Source organism: Camelus bactrianus, chromosome 14 (assembly GCF_048773025.1).
Source record: "Camelus bactrianus isolate YW-2024 breed Bactrian camel chromosome 14, ASM4877302v1, whole genome shotgun sequence".
NCBI classification, from domain to species: domain Eukaryota; kingdom Metazoa; phylum Chordata; class Mammalia; order Artiodactyla; family Camelidae; genus Camelus; species Camelus bactrianus.
In genome coordinates, this window is record NC_133552.1 from 66,897,055 (window position 1) to 66,918,948 (window position 21,894).

At 42.0% G+C, this 21,894-nt stretch overlaps 1 long non-coding RNA gene across 1 annotated transcript; it reads left to right on the forward strand.

The window, feature by feature from the left end:
* The first annotated feature begins 393 nt into the window (after window positions 1-393).
* On the forward strand, window positions 394-8,916 carry LOC123616123 (uncharacterized). Its single transcript, XR_006723982.2, has 3 exons — window positions 394-1,326; window positions 4,542-4,672; window positions 8,351-8,916. It is a non-coding gene; the product is annotated as an uncharacterized LOC123616123 (long non-coding RNA).
* The last annotated feature ends 12,978 nt before the right edge of the window (window positions 8,917-21,894 follow it).

Here is a 21,894-nt window from a genome sequence, read left to right on the forward strand (position 1 = left end):
CATTACAACAAAATTCACAGACTTCTTAATTTAGTAAAAACGTTGTTTTACCACAATGCTGGTGCTTGACCAAAATTTATATGGTATTATCACTAAAAGCAAACAAACAAAAAAACAACAAAAAATACGCTATCTTGTCTTTAACGTTGAACTTTTCATTCGATTTTGTAACAGCATTTACAGTCATGAGTCACCTTTGACAGAATTAACTTCCTAAAGCCTTCCTTTGATCCTGTGAACTGGATGAGAAATTGGAACCCTCACTGGGACTAAAGCCTTTTCCCTCCATAGCATCCGACGGCACTGATACAAAACTGGCACCGTTTAACTCTGACACATTCTTCTGCCAATGGAGCCAGCGCGTAAACCTGCTTCACTCTTTGTAGATGCAAACGGAAACCTGGAATTAAAAAAAAAAAAAGGAGTGAAATTAACTGAAACAAGAGTCATTGATCTAAATGAAACATTATGCTTCGCTGAATACTATAAAACGGACCTTTTCTAAAGCCTTTAAATAATATTTGCGTCGCCTAAAAAATAAAATATAGCTTTTGAAATAGATACCGATGCTCTTCAGGAGCCACTGGTGGTGTAATCACGAGCCTGCTTCTCTCCCCTCTACGAATGGTAAACGGTGGAAAACAGTCCAACCCATGCAGGGTCGTCATCAGCTTTCTTGCAAAACGGAAACCCAGGGCCCTATTTTCACTGAAAATGAACTTCTTTTTTCAGTTTATAGTTGCCCGAAGTATTTAAAAATAGGAAACTACATCATAAAACAGTAAAGAATAATTCTATGTTCCCCTGGACTTTGAAGAGGGCACAAGCATCTCTATCTGCTGGCTGTCATGACTGCTCAGCCCCTATTTCCTACTCATTTTTCACATCATCTCACCTCGAATTTCTCACATTTCCCACTTAGCCGGACATCTTGCTGCTCAGTGGCTTCATACCTCTCACAGCGTGAGTCCGTGATGGCCGTCCGGGGCTGGCAGGCTGACACACGAGTGCCAGATACTTCCCTACTGCTCTGGAGGCCAGTCCGCTGGAGGTGGAATCCACTTGTTTGTCGTGAGTATCCTGCATGTTCCCCTGAAAAGAAAACCAAGATAAATGGTCCCTGGTTGTGCTTCAGCCGTGGAGAATAAGGACCAAGCCTTTCCACTCTTGAGGGCGTGGACCCCTGGGGGCGTATGGATGGGTTTCTGGGAGATCACCAACCTCCTAAAATAGCATAATACCGTGAGTGACTGGTCCACGGCTTTCGTCAGATTCTTGGAGAGGATAACTGCGATTAAGGAAAAGCTTTTGAAACTTAGGGAAAAGGTGAGTGGCATGCCTTTTCTAGATCACACTGGGTTATTGTGCGTCAAGCCACCCAATGTTTATTCAGCACATCTGACTCCGTTGTTTGGTCGTCTTTGATTACCGTGTAGACAACACGAAGTTACCTGGTAATTGTAGATTTCTGTTCAGTAGTAAAATTAACCCTGAAAGATTTCAGTTTTATTGCCCTCTAAGATAGTAATCATTTCTGTATTGGACTCCCCCATATCTCATTCTAATATTCTGCTTTTTAAATGCATTTCCTGGGGATGCATTCAAACCTTCTTTCTCAAATGGTTTTGAATCTAGCTTCGCCATCTTCCTGGCTTCCTCACCCATCACAGAGTTGAATGAAATCCTTGAACATCTTCCTTCCATTTTTTTTTTTTTTTTTACCAGTTGGAAGGATTAACTACAATTGATTTTGTTGAATATTCTTTAGTTGTCAGGTCATAGCTGAGTCTTTTCTCACTTTAAATCCCTTAGGCCTTTTAATCACAATAGTTGTTACATTCTGCAAGCCCTAAGGAGAAATAATCTCCTTACCAGTGCTGCCTGCATCTGCCCAGCAGGCATTGTGAGTGAAGTGAAGTGAGGGAGAAGACATTCTAGGCTTCCCTTAATTAATTCCCTAATCTACTGCTGTTTATGTTGAGAAAAATCAATCACTACCTAGCTACAAGAATAAAAAAAGTTTAGTGTGAAATTTCAGTGAAGTTAAAAACCGCACTCCTACAAGGACTGGAACCATCTTTCTTCAAGAATAATAGATTTCTTTAGAGTCCTCTCTGTTACCTGCACAGCTCGGCTATTTCGGTGGTGTATTGCTGAGGACTATAGAAGCAGATCATTTTCACTTTGATTTTACAAGTAATTATTTACATGAAACATGACACATGGTACAACATTTCCAAATTCTATTGTGTTTCTTATACAAGCAGGATGATGCTCTGAACTTTATCTATCCGCCAATAGATACGTAAATATAGGCATGTAAGTATGTATTTACATAGATATGGAGAGTGAGAGAGAGGAACAGCAGGAGCGTTAAACCATCTATTCAAAAATTTGCAGAGACACCAAGGAAAACAAATGCACTTTCAACTTTAAAACACGCTAGTTGACAAGTTGAGAAGATGCTGAGATTTTTTCTTCCCACGAAATAAAGCAGAGGTCAGAGTGAGTGAGTTCCAGCCCCTGGCAAGGATGCTCTGCTAAGGTTTCAGAGAAGAGAAGAGAAGAGAATAGAGCTTGTTTTAAAGATGGACAGAGTTTCAGGGGTAGAGAAAAGAATGTTCCTCTGTGGTTTGGGGGTTGAGGGAAGAGATTTGAGCCAAAGCAGAAGAATAAAAAAGCTCATTGTGAGCCAGGATGGGAGAGAGACAAAGATCTGCCTTGGAGATGAGACCGGAAAAGTGATGTTGGTCCAAGGCAGAGGGCTGAGGAGTTCACGCCTGCTGCTGGGGGCCAGAGGAGACATCGCAAGTCCTGTGCAAGGATGAAGCTTAAAGATACCACTGAAGCATGGAAAGTCTCGTTTTAACTTCCGCTGCACTCGAGGGCTTGAGCTGCGGTGATGGTAGCAGGAAAGCTGAGCTGGCAGAGGCACAGGGGCGGGAAGTAGTGAGAAGATGGGGTTTGACTGCCTGGGCAGTTGACAACTGTGTGCCTTTCCTGTCATAATGCAGGGCCTGACACAGTGTGGAAAATAGGCAGGTGTGGGCCGAGCGAAGGGAGGAAGACCCTGAAGGTGACACCAGTGTTTTGCCCTTAGGCAACTGAAAGGGGTAATTCTATCATTTAGAGGAAAAGAAGCTACGGGACAGGAAGGTAGCCTGGGGGTAAATATAGTCGTTTAAACACACTGAGGTGGAAGTGAGGGTGTTCTGCCCAGGAGAAAACAGCCAGCAAGCAGCGCGGCTCTGGAGAGAAGTCAGGGCTGCCGAGACGGGAGCTGGTAACCTTTGGCATGAAGACAACAGGTGAAGTCTTGGGACTGGAAGATCTAGTCTAGAAAGAGAGAATGGAAAGAGCAAATTCAGATTCAAATTTAATGCAACTACCACTTAGGTTCACACCGCACGTCGGGATTTACATGAGCCCACGTGATCAGCAGACGGTCTTGTGAGATGGGCGCTGAAACCGCGCACAAAGCGGAGGAGGGAGCTGAGGACAGTAATATGGCCTCTTGAGGGTCACAGGATTTGTGGCAAGGACGACCTCGTGCTCTCTGTCCCCCAACCTGGGCACAGCAGCCCCAGAGCCAAGGCCCAACGGGGAGACATTGGAAACTGACACGGAATCTATGGTCATCACTGAGAATTTCAGACGCAATTTGGTTCCTCTGGTTTTGGCTGTAAGAACAAGCGAACACCAGACAGCGCCTTGTGCCTCTTCTCACTGTCCCACTGCTTGTTCCTTTCCCTGCTGAATTTTCCTGTCCTGGTGGGAACTTTCTGTGTATTTTTAGTCACCCATTTAGATTTCTCACATCTCACTTCAGGCATGACCCATTAAAATGACTTAGAAGGTAAAATGTAAATCTTTTCCCAGCCAGAGCCTATTTATAAATTTTTTTGAAAATAATTAAGGGTTTATTTATGCCTTTCGATTTCTTTCTTCTCATGTGCATTTTTATATCACTGTTAGCAAATGGTATCAGATACAAGATGATCTCTCTCTCCCGCTATCCACAGGAGAAAAGCAAATATGTACTGAATCGCACTTAAAGTTATCTACACCTTGGCTTTTCTTAAGTCTTTTACTCATTCCTATTATTTATCAATGAGGAAATGAGATAAATCCTAGTCCAAGAGTATAGCAGCGTATGCACTAAGATTAGCAGAATGGATTTATCAGGGTATCAAGTCCTCACGTGCACAGAGCATCACAAGCAAGACTTTTTAATGGCTCCTCCAAGGAGGTGAGGGTCTGGCATCAAGGAGCCAGTGGTTTGGAGGAAGCCTTAACTAGCTCAGGGGTAGGGGGAATAAAGTTAAGCTCAGATCAACTCTCTGCCACAAACAGAATGCAACCACTGGGCCTAGAGGTTTATTTTTCTATCAAGTAGAATTTTAGATCCACTGCATCTCTTATTATAGTTTATTGCACTGAGATAGCAGTTTAACTCAGATCAGGAAATGGTGACCTAAAATATAGGTTGGTTTTTCAAAATAATTACTTCATAATTTTTCTCCCATCTCCCTCCTCCCCAGATGATAAACATATTTATGGCAGAAACCTATATTTCATCTTTGACTCTCGAACAGCCAGGCACCGAACTTGACGGACAGTAAGGGCTACAAGATGTGTGTTGAATGGATTCATGAATGAGGCCAAAATCAAGGTAAAATTCCAGGAATGTTTAGCTAGATGACGTTAAAGTCTCACCCTTTCTGCTTCCCAAAGTTTATCTTTATCCTAAGACAAAGCTCACGTGGTCTATGGTCCTTCTTTTCTCTCTGTCACTCTCCCCACACCACACACAGAACAAAGCAAAAAGAAGCTGAAAGATGAAACGTTTTAAGACACAGATAAAGAGAGTCTGAAATTTGACCAAATTGATCATCAGCTGGATTAATCAATTAGGCAAAACAGTAAAAACCAACACAAAGGTGAAAGGGCGGACTTCACACTCTAGTCTGTAATTTTGCTGCTTACGTCCACCGTGTTGTAAAATGATGTGTGGCTGAGACCCATCAGCGGCTGAAGAAACCAGTATCAGGGCTTCAGAGGGCTCTTTAAAACCAATAGAATAGAACAGCCGTGAAGTGATGTGAAGAGGGGAAAGGAGAAAATTCACGAAGCTTGATACGTTCCTACATGTGTAAGGGACTAGGTCATGGTCACATGGGTGCACGTTAAGACGGTCTGAAAAACACTGATGTAGAAGAATGCTAAAATAAATCATGCTTTTGCAGTTAGGAGACAATTTTTCTTCTAGGTCCAGATAAAAGGCCTGGGAGTTTTCCAGCTAATCATCTTTGGCGACCGTATCTAAGCTCCAACAAGTCACTAGCCAACCAATTCCGCGAAATCACTGACTCGGTGGGACTCTAGGCATAGCCTCACCATATGAAAGTCACTGCCTTCCATGTGGCATTTAAAAAAAAAAATTCTGTAAAGCATCATTCGTTGCAAGGAAGGTCAGGCTGATTCCTGATTTTCTTTAATAGAAAAGCCAGTTCAAGAACACAAGAGAAGGAAAACGACTTCATTACATTCTCACCCTTTGGCTCTTGGCTGGCAGGGAAGGGCTTAGCACATCTGTTAACTGCTTCACAGAATAACTTGGAAGCAATTGTGGGAGCACACTGGTTGTCTGACTATAAATTATGGTTAGAATGCCTTAACAAGAATTTATTGACCTTTACTGCCAAAAAAAAAATGTTCATTAATTACCCTTCATTTTCTTAGAAGAACCATTTTCACATAGCTCGCTGTAAAAGATGCTCTGTCCACGCTTCATTTCTGATTTTGTGATTTACAGTAATAGTATTTAGTCAGGATCTATGTCTTTGTTCCTTCATTCATTTATTCATTCACCTTCATTGAATTTTGATGATGTTCCAGGTTGTGTGCCAGATGCCAGAGCACAAGGAGGCGTGGTTTCCATCTGTTAGGAATTTTGCAGTTTAGCTGGGGAGAAGGACAGTAGGTGAGCGTCACAGAACAGCATGATGAGTTTCTTGATTGGGGACCATGAAAGTATTGAGGACGTGGTATTAAGATCAGACCAGGTGTCAGGGAAAGCTACCCTGGAAAGGTGATACTTGAGTTGAGAACTGAAGGATGAAGGGGGTTAGCGATGGGGTTCAAAGTGCTGGAAAGTGGTGGCGTGGCAGAGAGCAGACCAGAGGCTCAGACCATTTCGAAAATGCGCTCAGAGCACCTTGTCACCATAGCATGCTCACTGGTTTCCTTGAGTCCAGTTTTCCTATAGTTTATCTTGAACTCTATGGGCAACTTAAGCTCCCAAAGCCTCTGTTTCCATCTTACCGTTTCCCTCAGTGATGGAGGATAAACGTTATTCCAACAGCTAAGGTCCTCCCTGATTGGCTCACATCTCTTTCTAACCTGTCGTCTGTTCCCACAAGTGAATTACCTGCGTCACCAAGGCTGGTTCACTGACTGCCCTTTTTTCTGTTCTTTCCTCATATTACATTAGCCTAAAACCTGCATCAGAGAATGTGGAGATAATTAAACATGGCCATTCTTCATGCTCTTCCTCACTAACATTTTGGCTGTGTCTGTCCCCGGCCCCTAGTTCCATCCCTCTAATTTCAGGGGAAAGGACAAATTTTCTCCTGTGTCTTCCTGGCCTTCACTATCTGTGCTCCCTATGGACTTGTCCTTCTCTCTCTGTCTGTATTTTACTGGGTGATTCCATCCATACGTGTGGCTTCAGTCACTGCACAATGGCTGATGACTCAGCAATGTCTGCTAAGACTTACCACCCAGGACCACAGTCTGCATTTCTAGCCTCCCACTAGACACACAACCTAATTCTCAGAGATGTGATTGAGAATGGAATCAGTCCTACTCTTCAGCTTGAAGGAAATTGTTTTAATTAGATGAAAACAGATCCCTCAGCTTTTATTCCTGCAGTAATAAATGGTCGCCGAAGTCAGTTGAGCCCCGAGACCCTGGTTATGTGCTAAACATGCTTTTCAATCTCATACAGTCCTCATGACGACACTGTGTGTGGTGTGACTTTTATACTAATTTTACAGGTAATTAATTTGTATTTGAGAGGTTATTTCCTCCAGGCCAATACGTCCTATTTAGCAAAATTCAGTCACAAACAGCAGTCTAACTATACTTCAAAATCCTCGCTTTTAAACACTTTGTATTGCTTTCAAATATAAATGCTTTAAAAAAAAAAAAAGCTTTCTGCAGTGATCTGTGCTCATCTCATTAAAACTCCTATGGGTAAATATGTTGTTTATCCTCCTGTTTTGCCAACTAGAAACTAGAAGACAAGGAATGTGAGGAGAAGCTCTCAAATTAAGTGTGTTCACATGATGAATGGATGGCATATCCAGGAATTAAATTCAGATTTAGTAACACACATTATAGAGCATAAAGAAACAAGTGTAGAGGCAACAAACGTGAAATTGTAAAATTTTGACTCTTGCTTCTTAATATATTTCAAGTGTTAATAAAGTTTCAAGACTGTCTATGATACTGGTATTAGAGTATTATTGACTATAGTTTTTCTAAACTCAGATCAAAGCAAGAACTGGTAATTCTCAAAATCACTAATTAAGCTTGCTTTCCTCTTTTTAGTATTATATTAAAATGATCATCCTAAGGAACTATTCTCTTTTCGTACATCATGAAGCTACAGCTCGTTCATGATCTGTTTATTATCTGTGATGGCAAAATAAAATATTACTGCGGAATTTCTTTCTGTTTCCTTAAAACGAAAGTTAACTGCTGAGACAGCTCCCACGAATAGGCAGATAACACTGGCTTCCACTGACAGACAGGGCGAAAACCAACGTATCAAGTGCCTTACAAGCTTAGGCACAGAAAGATAATTTTGTTCCCAAATAATCAGAAGGTCATGAAAAGAAACAATGTTACGCTGATTGCCAAGGTCAGGCTAGGGAGCTTGGCTTTTATCCTTGTGGGTACATATCTCTCTCCAGGTCCGATGAACTCTCTCATGGGGTCATGGAGAAAAAGTCCTAACCCATGTTGTTGACAAATCAAAAAAAAGTTTCTAAAGAAGTTATGCTAAATGACAAAGTAAACAGGAAGAAGATTAAATGATAAATGTTAGGGTTGAATAAACTCTCGCAGTGATGGATGTTAAAGTCATTTGCGGAAACATTTTCAGTTATTTTCAAAGACAACACAAAGTGATACAGTTTCTCATAATTTTCCCCCAGAAGCCATAGACTTAAGAAACATAGGGAGTAGCTAAATATAAACTTTCATCAGCATTTGTACTTTTGTTCTCAAAGAAAGCATTGTTAAAAGTCTCTAATTTACACCCTCTCCTGTCTGTTGTTTCCAGAACACTCCAGACAAGGCCTGGTTGACCCTCCTGTGCTGTTCCTTGGATTTCAGTGAGTGTCCTGTCACTGCATGTCAACATCCTGGACTTGGGCTGAGAGTCTCTGGGTGACTTCAGCTCTTGTTTGATTATTCAGACCACCGGGCCGTGTGCCAGGAGCTCACGACAGCCAGCTTCTGCTGTTGAAGAGGTGACCCCTGGCTCTCACTAACAGGTTCCAGCACAGCTGAGCCGTTAAGCCTCTGGCTGTGTCTATATTGTGTAGCCAGATTACCCTGACATGCAAGGTCCTGCACGCCTGACTCTCGTTGTACAGTCACGTCTGCTTGTCTTGACTGTTGAACACGTGGTCCCATTTGTGCTATACGCAATACCCTGTTAGCAATTTGAAATGTGATTTAGCAAGAGGTGATAAAATCTTCCTTAAAAGCTGTTCTTGAGTCTCTTCTTGGAAATACTGAATTTAGATACTGACTAATAAGAAAGTCCCAATGTCCTGTCTGAAATAGTTTGGGACCTAGAACTGAAAGAAAATTTGTGAAAAATGATTACAGTATGAACTTAGTGGGGTGACGATTGATTGAAATACATCTTTCTAAAACTATTACAACATTAAATTAAATATGAAATGTAAGGTTTCAATTTCACAAAAGCTTAAGTTTTCCTTTTAAAAATTATCTCTAATAATTTATTATGATTTCATATCCAAAATGTCAGTTATGCTGATATGCCCTTGAAATTCCTAATACTTATATTGAAAAACAACGGTTGTGGTCTTTAGAAAAAATGTGAGCCTCACACATAAAAAAATTATTCCACAATGCCTGTACACCTTATGTTAGTGATTATTACTTTTTTAAAAAAGTGAGACTCATTTGAGAAACTGATTAATGAGGTGAACATATTCTTAGAAAGAGTGTCCTTTGAATTCCTACACTATTTGTTTTTAAGTCAAGTTCCAAGGGCTGATCAGCAGTGTAAACCATTATCTCCCAGTTCTTTGGTCACTCAGGTTGTGGTTCTGCTACTGGCCATTGCTCTCACCCTCTCAGGGGAGACATCCTCCAGGAGGGCCCAGTTGCTTCAGAATAAAGAAGGCTGACTCAGCTCCAGAAGTGTCTCTTTGTAGCCTGCATGGCAACATTGCAAGTAAAGGTAATCCTGAAGCATGGAGCACACGGTCAATTTCTGGCCAAGAAAGTTGAATTCATTTGAGAAGTTCAAAGTTCAAACTAGCCTTGCCATCAGCTACTGGAACAGTCAGTAGCAGGATTTAATCCCATTTAGTTCATCAGAGCAAAATGGTGACGGCCACTGTTTGAGAATCATTTTATGTTATGAGCGCTTCGTACATATCACTTGGAATTTCTAAGATGTCCTATTATAACTGCTTCATAGATGGGGAGCTAGGCTCTGAAAACTTGATCAAAACTGTAGTTTGTACGTAGTTTGTAACTTGTTAAGATTGAATCCTCTCAATCCCAGGACTGCAGTTTTACGAAGTCCAGTCTCAAAGACAGTTTTGATCATTTGGCAGTATTTGAGAGGTGGTTAAATGATTGTCTTAGGCAGGGTTTTCCATGTGATTATGGAGGCTGGCAAGTCCAAAATCTACAGAGAAGGCCAGCAGTCTGGAAACTCAAGGAAAAGTTGAATTTTCAGTTTTGAATCCGAAGGCAGCCTAGAGACAGAATTCCTTCCTTCTTGGGGTATCTCAATCTTTTAAGACTTTTAGCTGTGGGAAACCCACCCAAATTATGAAGAGTAATCTGCTTTATTCAAAGTCAACTGATTTAGTGTTAATTTCATTTAAAAACTACCTTCACAGTAACATCCAGACTGGTGTTTGACCAAAAACTGGGTACCATGGTCTAGCCGAGTTGACATATAAAGTTAGCCACAATGATGTAGCCAAGTGTCAAGGATCTGATTGGTAATTGACAGTTTCGAGACCTTTCTGAGGTTCCATGATTATGCTGTTCTACACGTGAGGCAAAATGCCAGTAGGATGGTTGAGTACAACCAAGCCAGGATACATGTCCTCAAGGAGTCCACCATCAAATAAGAGAATCACCGTGAACATAGGAAAAACCCCCATTTAAAGCGCAGTTCACTAAGTGGCTTTCGTGAGTCTTATAAATAGCTTGCAGACGTTTGCCAATTTTTTTTGGTCCTGACCTCTTTCCCGAGCTGCCGTGGCCGAGCAGTTCTCAGGATAAGGAAGCAGAGATCAGAAAGGTCAATATCATAAGTCAACAGGACTGAGGCTGAGCTGAGATGTATTATCTGACTCCCAGTCCTTTTCCTGCTGTCTTGGCTTCTGCCTCTGCTTTATCAGGCCAGCACAGGTGGGTTAGCGGAATGATTCTGGGTGTGAGATCAAAATTTGTGCATAGGTCTGCCTGGACTTCTAGTGGGCTTGCAGAGCCACTGAGGCATCCTTGACCATATAGCAACCCTCTTGTTCTCGGCCGTGTGCTGTTATTGCAAGCTCCGTTTCAGGAGAGCACGGGGAGTGGTTAGTGAGGAAGGAAGACGTTGCGAAGTTCGACCGTTCTGACCCTGGGGTGATGGAGGTTGCAATCAGATGGCCTTTGTGTCCATGATCTGACCTTGACCTATAACTATCCACTGAAGAGGGTTTTGCTTGTTGCCTGGGATCCCTTAATGGAGCCTAAACCTGAGAGTAACACTGCATGCATCTCAAGTATAAAGTCAGTTTACAGCCAATATGGTTAATATGCTCCTCTACCCTTGCCTGCTCCAGAATTATTCCAAGAAATTTCAGTAATGGCTGGGAAATAAATGACCCTTTTTCATTCCTAACCAGATTTACTGTGCCACCTGGTTTGCAGTCCCCTCATCTCGCCAAAGGTCTCGAATCATGACCTGAAGATGAGCAACAAAATTTTATTAGTGAGACTTTTAATAAACATTTAAAATTTGCTTTTAAAGTAAATAACCCATTAAAAGTCAAGCCAGCCTTCTGAAAAATAAATCAGCCCCCAGCACCTTGGCGTTTCCAATGTAAAGATAAGATTTCAAAAACCAACTCACTTAAAAATCCGAACAGAAACTTCACACCTGCAGATCATCTTAGAAATGTGCAAAATGCAGACACATTTTTAACAAATATAGAAATAACATCCACACATTAGAAATAGAAACTGAGAAACATGAAATCTTACGATCTTGCAATAAACTTTAGAGATAAAAAATGAAATGGCCCCCAAAAGAACAGATCGGTGACTTTTTATCATTCTAATGCTAAGATGAGAAGACATTTACTATCTTTTCTCACACATTAATTTTTATATGAAGACATTTCAAAAATCGTTTGACTGAAAATATAAATTTAAAACATTAAAGATTTTCCTTAGGACGGAGGTTTGGCTTTTGCAAAACTTGAATGATAAGATGAATTACATAAATTTTATGACATGACCCCCACCTTCCATTAACCAACCTCTGACCTCTAACCTCATAACCCTCGGGGCAATTATAAGTGTTGTGGACCTAATAGTAGCCAGCGAGAAGTAGGTGGAAAGCAATATAGGATCAGGCATTGAGCGGTATGTTAAAGACTCTGAATGCAGCAGCTGATTAGGTGAAGAGAGGGCAATGGGAAAAGTCATGGGGCAATCGTGGTAAATTCAGAATCTTCACGGAGGACCTAAAGTGTACATCGGATTCAACTGGCAGATACCGATACAGCTATAAAATTGTTGTGTTAGGTTTTCAGTAATTAGCAAGTGAAAAAAAATGCTTTTTCAGTTTTCCAAAATCACATCTGTAGGCTATAGTTTGATAATATTAACCTAAGAAGGAACACTATGATCACTCAAATAAAATTTAAGGGAAAACTGTAAGTAATTTTCAGTACTTCAATCATTAGCCATAAAATTGAAAGAACAACCAGTCAGTCAGCAAGTCCGATCTGTTTGTATGACCCAAGTGTCTTTCGTCTTGCTCCCACTTTTCGTTCCCATCGTCCCTGCCACAGCTCCCCCCAAGGCTGGCCCACCGCCCATCGCCGGGGGCATTGCTCGCGTGCGGTCCAGGATGGCTCCCTTGGACTCCCTGAGTGCAGCGCCCGGGGCAACGCCGAGGCAAGGACTTTTCATCCTTATCACTCCCTCCTGGGCCTCGTGCTCCTTTTTTATCTAGTCACCTCCTTTCTGGGTTTTCTCCATCCAACTCTGCTTTGTAAACTGACACAACAGTTGTCTTTCAAAAATTCGTACCTGACTGTTCCTGTTCCTTCTGTCACTCCTTCCTTCCTTCATTTATTCATTCATCAAAAGGCTACCAATTTCCCCAATACTCATAGTTTTTATAAGAACTAGTGTACCTCTCAAAATTTAAACTGTCAGAGCTTTTTTACTTGATTTCAATAAATATTTTTTTATTATGTATAGGAAACTTGGCGAACCCCAGAACACCCAAAGCCTTCTAGATGGGACAGCCCCACCCCTCCAGGCACCCAGCTGCTCCTCACCTGGTAGGTTCCCTTCCAGAACTTTTGAAGAATTTGCAGACATTTCCTGTAAGCTGCTGGGCTGTTTTCTGAAGCCTGGCTCTCATGTGTGCTGTTAGTTCTGCCTGAAGTTTTCTGTCTTTTCGACCTTCGTGACCCGCTAGAAGGTCTACAGTGCCAAGCTGTAGGAGGGCAGGGGCTCTTGTTCTTTGCTCCCTGAGATTTTACAAGCACCTAGAACAGCGCCCAGCACGTAAGAGGCACTCAATAAATATTTGTTCAATGAATGAATGAATGAATGAGTGAAGGCCCAGCTCACTTTGCTTCTTCGGAGCAGCACTGGGAGTTCCTGAAAACAAACACTCCAACAGCTAAAAGGGGTGATGCTGGGGAGGTGTTTCAGGGAACCCTAGGGGCTTCCCAGGCCAGAATGCTCAGGGCCCCTGCCAGGAGCTTTCCCAGAAAGGCTTGCCTGAGGAATCACTCCTGGGAGAAGAAGGAAGTGGCGAACATCAGGAAATGGGGTCTGGAAAGTTGTGTCAATCCCGTAAGAATTTTCGCGTCTCGTGTTGACTTGATTGTACTCATCCGTGACTCAGCTTCTGATGAACCGCACGAAACGTGTTTATCCTCTGAAAGTGTGGTGTAGACATGCAAAATGAAATGGGAACATGAGAGCCTAAAACAAACCTGTAAAAACAATGTCAGGAGAGGCTCAAACCCGTGACAAATGAAGTTAATGAAAAGTGCTGGAAAAAAATAGAGCTTTTTGTTTGTTTGAAGCAACAAGAACAAAAGAGGCCCGGGCCTTTGGGAAATAGGATGTAGCTTACGTTGGCCAAATCTGTGTGATTCCCATTTTGCTTTGGTGCCTTCAGCTCAGAGGCGGGTCCTAAGCTGCAAAGATCTGGCGGTGAAAAAAAAACAAAATGCAACTTAGCTACAAAGAATATTTAAAGCAAAACCAACCAGTGTAAATACATCCAAACCTCTATGTACGTGAGAATTATGTCTGAATGTGTTAAATGTGTGTGCAATCTCAGCAAAACTTTGTAATTTTAAAAAATATATGAATTCTCTGAGGGTTTTTTTTTTCCCTGATGAAAGAATGGCAAATATTACAAACCTTCTGGAATTTCTAGAAACTATAGACTATTGTGAAGTTTGGCCAAAATATACAATGAATCCTATAGTCGACTGAGTATTTCAGGAAGAATCTGGTGACTGCGCATTCCATGGGACATGTCAAGCCAGACCGGAGCAATTTAACAGTTCTTGTTAGGGTGACTAGGCACGCGTCTGCAGTGTACCAGATGCAGGTGACAGTCACCCTCATATCGCTGTGACTGTGATATTGAAATGTCGAAGGAACAGGAGATATTGGGACTAACCCAGACTTACAACATTGGGATGCTGTCTGCTGCTTAATTATCCGAGGCCATGATGGAGTTCAGAAGTTCAGCAAGCCCTGTCTTTAGGTCCATCTATCTCAAGATGTTTATTAGTAGCCAAAATGAAGGCATAAGAGAAAGGCAGATCTATTTTAGGGAAACGAATGCATTTGAGGAATATCTGATATACTGCACTTCAGTTGCTCTGTGACATTTATTTTGGAGTACCTGGGACACATGTTTTGGGGACTCTATCTGGCTAACCGTGGGAGGTGACATGTGACATCTTAAGATGTCTGAAAATGTGAAATCCCTCCATTATTATATAACTATTTAGGTGTTAATAAGATTTTTCGTTATATCATGACATTTCATGGACCAGGTCATGATGTCTAGACAAGAGACCATCTTTGTGGCTGTTACAGCCATCACGAGTGTTGCTAAGCCCTTGTGCACCTCCCTCTGGGTGTGCTCTGCCAGACGCTGTGTGAAATTGGTTTGCCCCGTCCTGCAGTCTAGGTCTTTACCATGAGTCGCAGCAAAGCTTTGGTAGGAATTTCATGAACAGGAAGCTGACAACTTCAGAAACCATATTCAAATATCAGACCTGGTGGAAACTTTCTTTCAGGGTCTACTTCCTAATAGTGCAAGACATGCTGTAAGACTCAGTAAGGAGGCGTGATGGGGGTTGTAGGTTTAGGAGAAATGAGCCTTGAAATAGAAGGAAAAATAACTGACTCTACTTCTCAGAAAGACTGCTATTTTGAAGTAAAATTTCAGCAGAATCCATACATACTCTATACACGCTGGAACTGAGACCCAATTCTGGAATCACCTCCTGAGTGACTGTTAACAAGTCAGTTTGCAACCCTGGGCCCCAGCTTTCTCTTCAGGTACATGGAGAATATTACGTAACATCAGGATAAGAATAGTAACATCATTGGTATAGCGTCTACGACTACGACTACGTAGCTTTAGAAAGAGCCAATGTAATGCGTTACTGATCTGATACAATAACCACTCGAGGGTTATTATGATCCCTGTTGTACAGATGAGGAAGCGGATGCCCGGGGAGTTTGAGGGGCTTGCCGTGGACTGTGACAAGCTGCTCTCCCGTGTCAGCATCAGGACTGAGGCCCAGGAGACCCAGGCAGCCCGGGCAGCAGTCCCCGAGGCCTGCTCCACCAGCAAACCAGGTTCTTGACAAGGCATGTGACTTTCCAAACCACCAAGTTCCTTCCTTCTGAAAAGAGGGTGGTAGAGGAGCCTAACATGCCTACAGCCAAGTCGTCCAATAATTTTGTATCAAAAATTATGTTCATTGAAATAGTTTCACCTATCCGTGTTGGTACTAAACGTTAGTAATTGTAAAAGATCATAGCATCACAGAAGACATGAAATATGAGTACTCACCTATGTGTCTCCATTTCTTTCCACCTGAACCCAATTTAAGGGCAGTTTTGATAAATGTTTTAAGAAGAATTCCTGGCAGCTGGTTAATGTTTCTGCCCATTTCTATGTGACCTTGCTCTTCCAAGTTCTGACCCACATCTTAGTTTCCATCTCGAAAAAGATGGTTGCTTCAGTAGATGATGGGGTCCTCATATTTTTTTTCCTTTTTAAAAAAATCTACTACAGTTCTAGAAAAAAATGAGTGCAGGTTGTTCAGTATTATCGAAAGCAGCACATCCACCCCTAGGAAGCTCAGATCGAGGCCAGGCGAGCGTCTACAGATACAGCTTTAAAAGAAACTCGACTTGAGCTACTTGGACTTTCCATTCTTGGTGTGTGAAACTTTCATTCTAGCCAAGAGGGGACGATGAAAACTTTTCAAGGAGGTCAGAAGTTAAGTTCCCTGCTCTAATTTGATTTGCCCCAACTGGAGGGCATTTTCAACACAATAATGAACCGTTTTCAGCAAACAGTCTTAAAGATCTTTTCAACTCTCTGGTTTCCATGTACGGTGGGTGGACATACATGTTAACGACGGATGTTTACTACCAAAGCTGACGCTGAAATAACACCACTGGCCAGTCTGCCGTGTTTACTTCCACCCACGTTGTTGGCTTTCCTTGTAGGTTTTTCTTTTCCCCTCACCTTCTCTTCTTCTGCCCCAAGGAGCTCATTCACCCTGACGTTACATTTCTTGCTCAGCCTGCTCTGCCTTCTGGGATGCACCCCATGCTCTGAATCTTGGCTGATGCTGTAGAAATTTTTTTCCTTCTATGAACCATCCCATAATTCCTAATTTCCAAAATTTCACATTTTGTTAGCTGATAATCCAAGAGAAACTGCATGCCATGATTCATCCAGGGCTCGGAGAGAGACGGACGGCACACTCAAAGATGTGATGGAGGAGAGTTTAATAAGCTAGTTCTGCTGACGTGGAGGCAGGGTTAAGAGACCCAGCAAAGGAGAGCGAAGGCACCAGGAGCTGACTACCATGGGGAGCTGTCACCGCACCACCTGGGCCTGAAGAGGTAAAAGTCCGGAATGAAGTGAAGCGCTGGAGCCCTGGGGAAGGACCGGAGCCCTGGAAAGAGGCCTCTCAGTAGAGACAGTAAGCGGTGATTCAGCCGCCGTGAGAACCTCCCGCAGGTGTACCTCCGAGGAGCTGGGGGCAGGTGAGCCCGGGTGACCCCGAAGTCATTCTCCACTTGTTAGAGGGTGGCCTCCTGAGACGCAGAGCAAGGCAGAACAGGGCGAAGGATGGTCTTGCCATGCTGGGGAGATGCAGACTTCTGGAGACTGAATACTTTGACCCAAATAAATATTCCCCCCCAAAGGAGTTTCAGGCACAAAAAGGATGGCTTACTGTATGACAGTGCTAATGGGACCAGGCTGAACTGATTCTAAATTTTGCACAATGCCTTGTAAGATATATACAGATCTAAATATGGTAACCAAATTCTTGAACTGTTCAGCTTGTATAGTAATCACATGGTAATTCCCACTGGAAGTCCTGGAAAGATACAGTGATTCGCGCCAGATACTAATATTCCACCATCATGAATTGTAAGAAGCAGCAGCGCTCCCTGACAACAGGTAAGGGAGGGCACAAAACATACTTTTTAAGAGCAGCACATTCTTACTTAAGAGGCACGCAAGCATGAGCTCTGGAGTGTTTGGGTTTCCTCTCCCCCAGGTCAAATTGTCTTGATTGTCTGGTTTTAACCTGAGCTGGAAGAGACAACACCATACAATCGAGTTTCTCTTCTATTTTTTCCTTAATTTTTACTTTTTAAATTTTGAAACAATCTTTTCTCACAGAAAAGTTGCAAGTAAAGAACAAAGAAGCATTTCCCCGTGGACTATTCGAGAGCGCGCTCCCCATGTGAGCGCCCACGTCACCACCGAAATACTTCAGCGTGTATTTCCTATGAACGAAGACACTTTTCTCCGTAACCACGATGCAGGCGTCACGATCGGGAGAATGCCATTCATGCTGCCCTGACAGCCAGTCCTCAGACCCCATTCGAGTTCTTTCCAATGGTTCCAGAAGTGCTCTTGTCTGACAGAATGTTTTGGTTCAGAATCACACCTTGCATTTAGCTGTTAATGATCCTTGAATCTGGAAGAGTTCCCCCATCCTTCCCCTGAGTCTCATGACCTTGAGAGTTTTGGAGATTACAGGCCATTTATTTTGTAGAATGCTCGAACAAAATTTGGATTTGCCTGAGGTTTCCTCATAACTGAATTCAGATCATGTATTTTTGGCTGGGATATCTCAGACGAGATGCTTGTCCTACCCGGTGGAAGAGAATTTCAATTTCTTGCATTATTGATTAAGTTAATATTGATCAGTTAATTCAGCTGGTGTCTGCCAGACTTCTCTACTTTGAAAAGTCATTTTCTTTTGGTAATTGATAGTTATTTGGGGGTGTGTGGAGTTTTTGAGGTTAGATAAAAACTGCATTCCTCATCACACCGTCCACCTGTTCAGGGATACACAATGTCAGTATGTCCTCATAGGTTCTTTTTATTCAATGGGTTACCTCAGTTATTATCATTATTTATTTTAACGTCCACACTGTCCCAGATGTGACCAGTAAGAGCCTCGTTAAGACTACTCCGATGTCCTTTTGACATGCCCCCGTGACTTTTCTTAGCGCATCTCTTTACTTTCTGGCACACGATGCTCCAGGCTTGTTGTGCAGTCTTTCTACCCTGGTCTTGGAATCAAGCATTTCTCCCAGAAGCCCCAGCTCCTGGCAGAGGAGCACAGTGCTAGAAGCCAAGATCTGGGTACCAGGGGTGCCAGCTGTATTCGAGGTGTCGCTATTCTGGGCTCTCCCAGTGGACAGAAGTAAGGACTCCCGCAGATAAACAAGGTAATTAAGTATGTAGGAGGTAGTTCTCTCACTGGTGGGAGAAGGGAATTATAAGCATATATACACTTTTACTTGTAAATTATTTCCGTATCTATTTGTAGCTATTGAAAACCATGAGTTCTCTCTGATACGTCATTGCTAAATGCAATCACACGGGATTCTGTCTAGATCTCCCTCTTTTCATGTTTGTAATTCTTCTCTTCCAGCAGTGAGAAAACTGCCTCATACAACCCTTAAATTATTTACCTATAGGACCAATTCCCCTTTTTGCAGCCAATCTTCTGTTTTTCCTCCTGTCCCGCCTACCCTCAGGCTGTGACACCCCTGCCGGCCCAGAGCTGGACTGTTTCCTCGTGTGAATGCCACCCCTGCTCCACCTGGGCTCAGGCTCCCTGCGCTCGGCTGCCCTCCTTCCAGGTGCCCTCCTTCCCTCATTTGGGGGGCTGGGCTGTCGCCTCCACCCACCTTGTGTGGGTGCCCTCCTCATGCTCATCCCTTCGTGTCTTGTTTTTTTAAAACTGAAGTATAGGTGATTTACATTGTTGTATGTAGCACAGTAATTCAGTTACACACACACACACACACACACACACACACACACATATATATATATGTATGTATTCTTCTTTGTTACAGATTAGTACAAGCTATTGAATACACTGTAGGACCTGTGTACAGTAGGATACAGGTGCATTACAGTAGGATCCTGTGCTGTACAGTAGGGCCTTGCTGCTTTTCTATTTTGTATACAGTAGTTTGTATCTGCTAATTCCAAACTCCTAATTTATCCCTCTCCCCTGTGCCCTTTCCCTTTTGGTAACCATAAGTTTGTTTCTATGTCTGTGAGTCTGTTTCAGTTTTATAAATAAGTTCATTTGTGTCACTCTTTTTTAAGATTCCCCATGTAAGTGATATCTCATAGTATTTGTCTTTCCTTTCTGACTTACTTCACTTAGTATAATAATCTCTAGGTCCATCCATGTTGCTGCAAATGGCATTATTTCATTTTTTATGGCTGAGTAGTATTCCTACACACACACACACACACACACACACACACACACACACACACGTATACATCTGTACTCCATTATCTTTACCCAGTCATCTGTCGATGGCTATTTAGGTTGCGTCCATGTCTTGGCCATTGTAAATAGCGCTGCTACCTTCATACCTTCTTAATAGGACTTGTCGTCCATTCTTGGGAACTCAGAGGCATGTATAAAAAGTGAAGGTTATGGGTACATAGTACAATCAACTACCGGCACAATAGAGTCAATACCTTAGACCATTACATGCAAATTGTTCTATAGTTTTTATTTTATGCTAGATGATAATCATATTAAAAATAATTCCATATCAATATGAACCAAAAAAAATCTGTCATAACACTCTCCAGTTTAGTAATGATAGTAGATTTTTTTTCTACATCCTTAACGTTTTGTTGAAAAGTGAGTTTTTGTCTTTCAGTCTCTGTATTCGCCTTATAGGGACGCTGCTACAAAGCTGTGGGAATATCCCACCGTCATGGGCTATTCCTTCTATTTTATATACAAAAAATCAATCTTTTGTAAAATGCAAATATTTAAAGTATTTTACATTCAAAAGAGACTCTTTAAAGTTCAATTTTCATTCCAACAAAATTATTTTCCTCTTTTTAAAGAACTTCGATCCATAACCAAATTGCGTGCATCCACTGTTCACCCACCTTTGTGGCTTTGTGTTCAATCCATCATCACATCTCTGGGCTTTGGAAATGCTTCCATCCAAAATTTCTACTTGCTACCGCTGCGTTCTTGGCCTCTGATTTCAGCCAAACGCCACTTAAATAATATTGATAGGAAAAATTTTTAAAGTAGTATCTTATTTTGTTTCTTCACTTATTGTCAAATTTCCTGCTTCTAAGAATAAAACGTTTAGGGACAACCCTTTAGCCTCAATCAGAGGACACTTTTTTAAAGTTTTACCTATTTTGGAGGGAGGGGAGGCACCCTCACCCTGGCCAATACCTTGGTCTCCACCGGAACCTCCGAGGTCAGCTCCGCAGGGGAGTTGAGTAGATCTCATTCAGCAACTTTGTGTGAACATACACCATTGTTAGAACCCATGGGGGAAAATGACCTGTTTTTTTCTTTTTTAAACAGAAAATTAAACTAGTTTCATTGTAAGTGTGCATACAGTGTTCTTAAAACATGAAAAAAATGTCATTGTCCTTTCTTATAATGTATGGCCAGCACATCTGACCAAAAATCCATCTCCAGCCAGTATTTTTCCATCAGACGGAAATGGAGTGAATGTCCTCTCAGGATGTGGGGCAGAAGAAATGCACACCTGAACTTTCAGCTTCATTGTTCAGGCAGGAAGTCACCCAATTTCCCTGCATTTTGTATTTTCTCTCTTTGAAAGTATACATTTAAAGTGCGCGTCTATAAATGGGCATCACACAATCTCACTTTCCCAGATGACAAAGGCTTGGGGGGAAGCTAATGTTTTGCTATTATTAACTTATCAAGCCACCACAGTCCCTAGGCATTCCTTCTGGCAGTAAACCATATTCCTTTTGTTGTTGGCTCACCGTTTATTTTTATGGCCCATTAACCAGTACTGAATTAAAATCAAATTTGTATAAATGATCTAATGGCCATATAAATAGTTCCACAAACTAGTTAGTCCTCTGAATACCCAGCACACTACAATGCCAAAATAAGGTTATGAATCAAACACAAGCATAGATTTTCAGTGACTGATGGTTAAAAATATTCTTTTTGAAAAGCTGGTAGCCAAAATCAGGAGAGAAAATGTTAAACAGTGCCAAACAAGATACGTTTGGCGCTAACTTGAGCACACGGTTCATGCACATCCAGAGCAGGATTTGCAGCTGAACGAAGCCTGTGCTCCGTGCTGGCGAAAGTGCAGGTCGCAATTTCCTGCTTCCTGTTCTTGCCTGTCACTTGGCATTTGGAGGAGTTGAAGGTTTCTGGACTCCTTTTTCCATTTCTCAATACTAATGCCATCAAAGTGTACTGAAGCTTTACTTTGTGAATCTTTTTACTATTTTGGAAAAAACAAAGATGAAACAAAATTCTTAAATGGGAAAATTTCTGTGATTCTAATGGGAGGCTTGGAGTTCACTAATTATAATGATTTGATTCTAATTTTTCTTCCTCAAATAATAAGCAGTTCCTAATTTGGGAGAAGAATTTAACTAATTTATTTCCTTGTAAATAAAGGAGGTGAGCCTCTTGGCTCCTGTATGACTTTCCACAGAGATCTCCTTCTTCCCTGGCTCAACTGTGGCCATGTGACTTTTGAAAGAGGTGGAAAATGTCACTTGAGATGCATGTA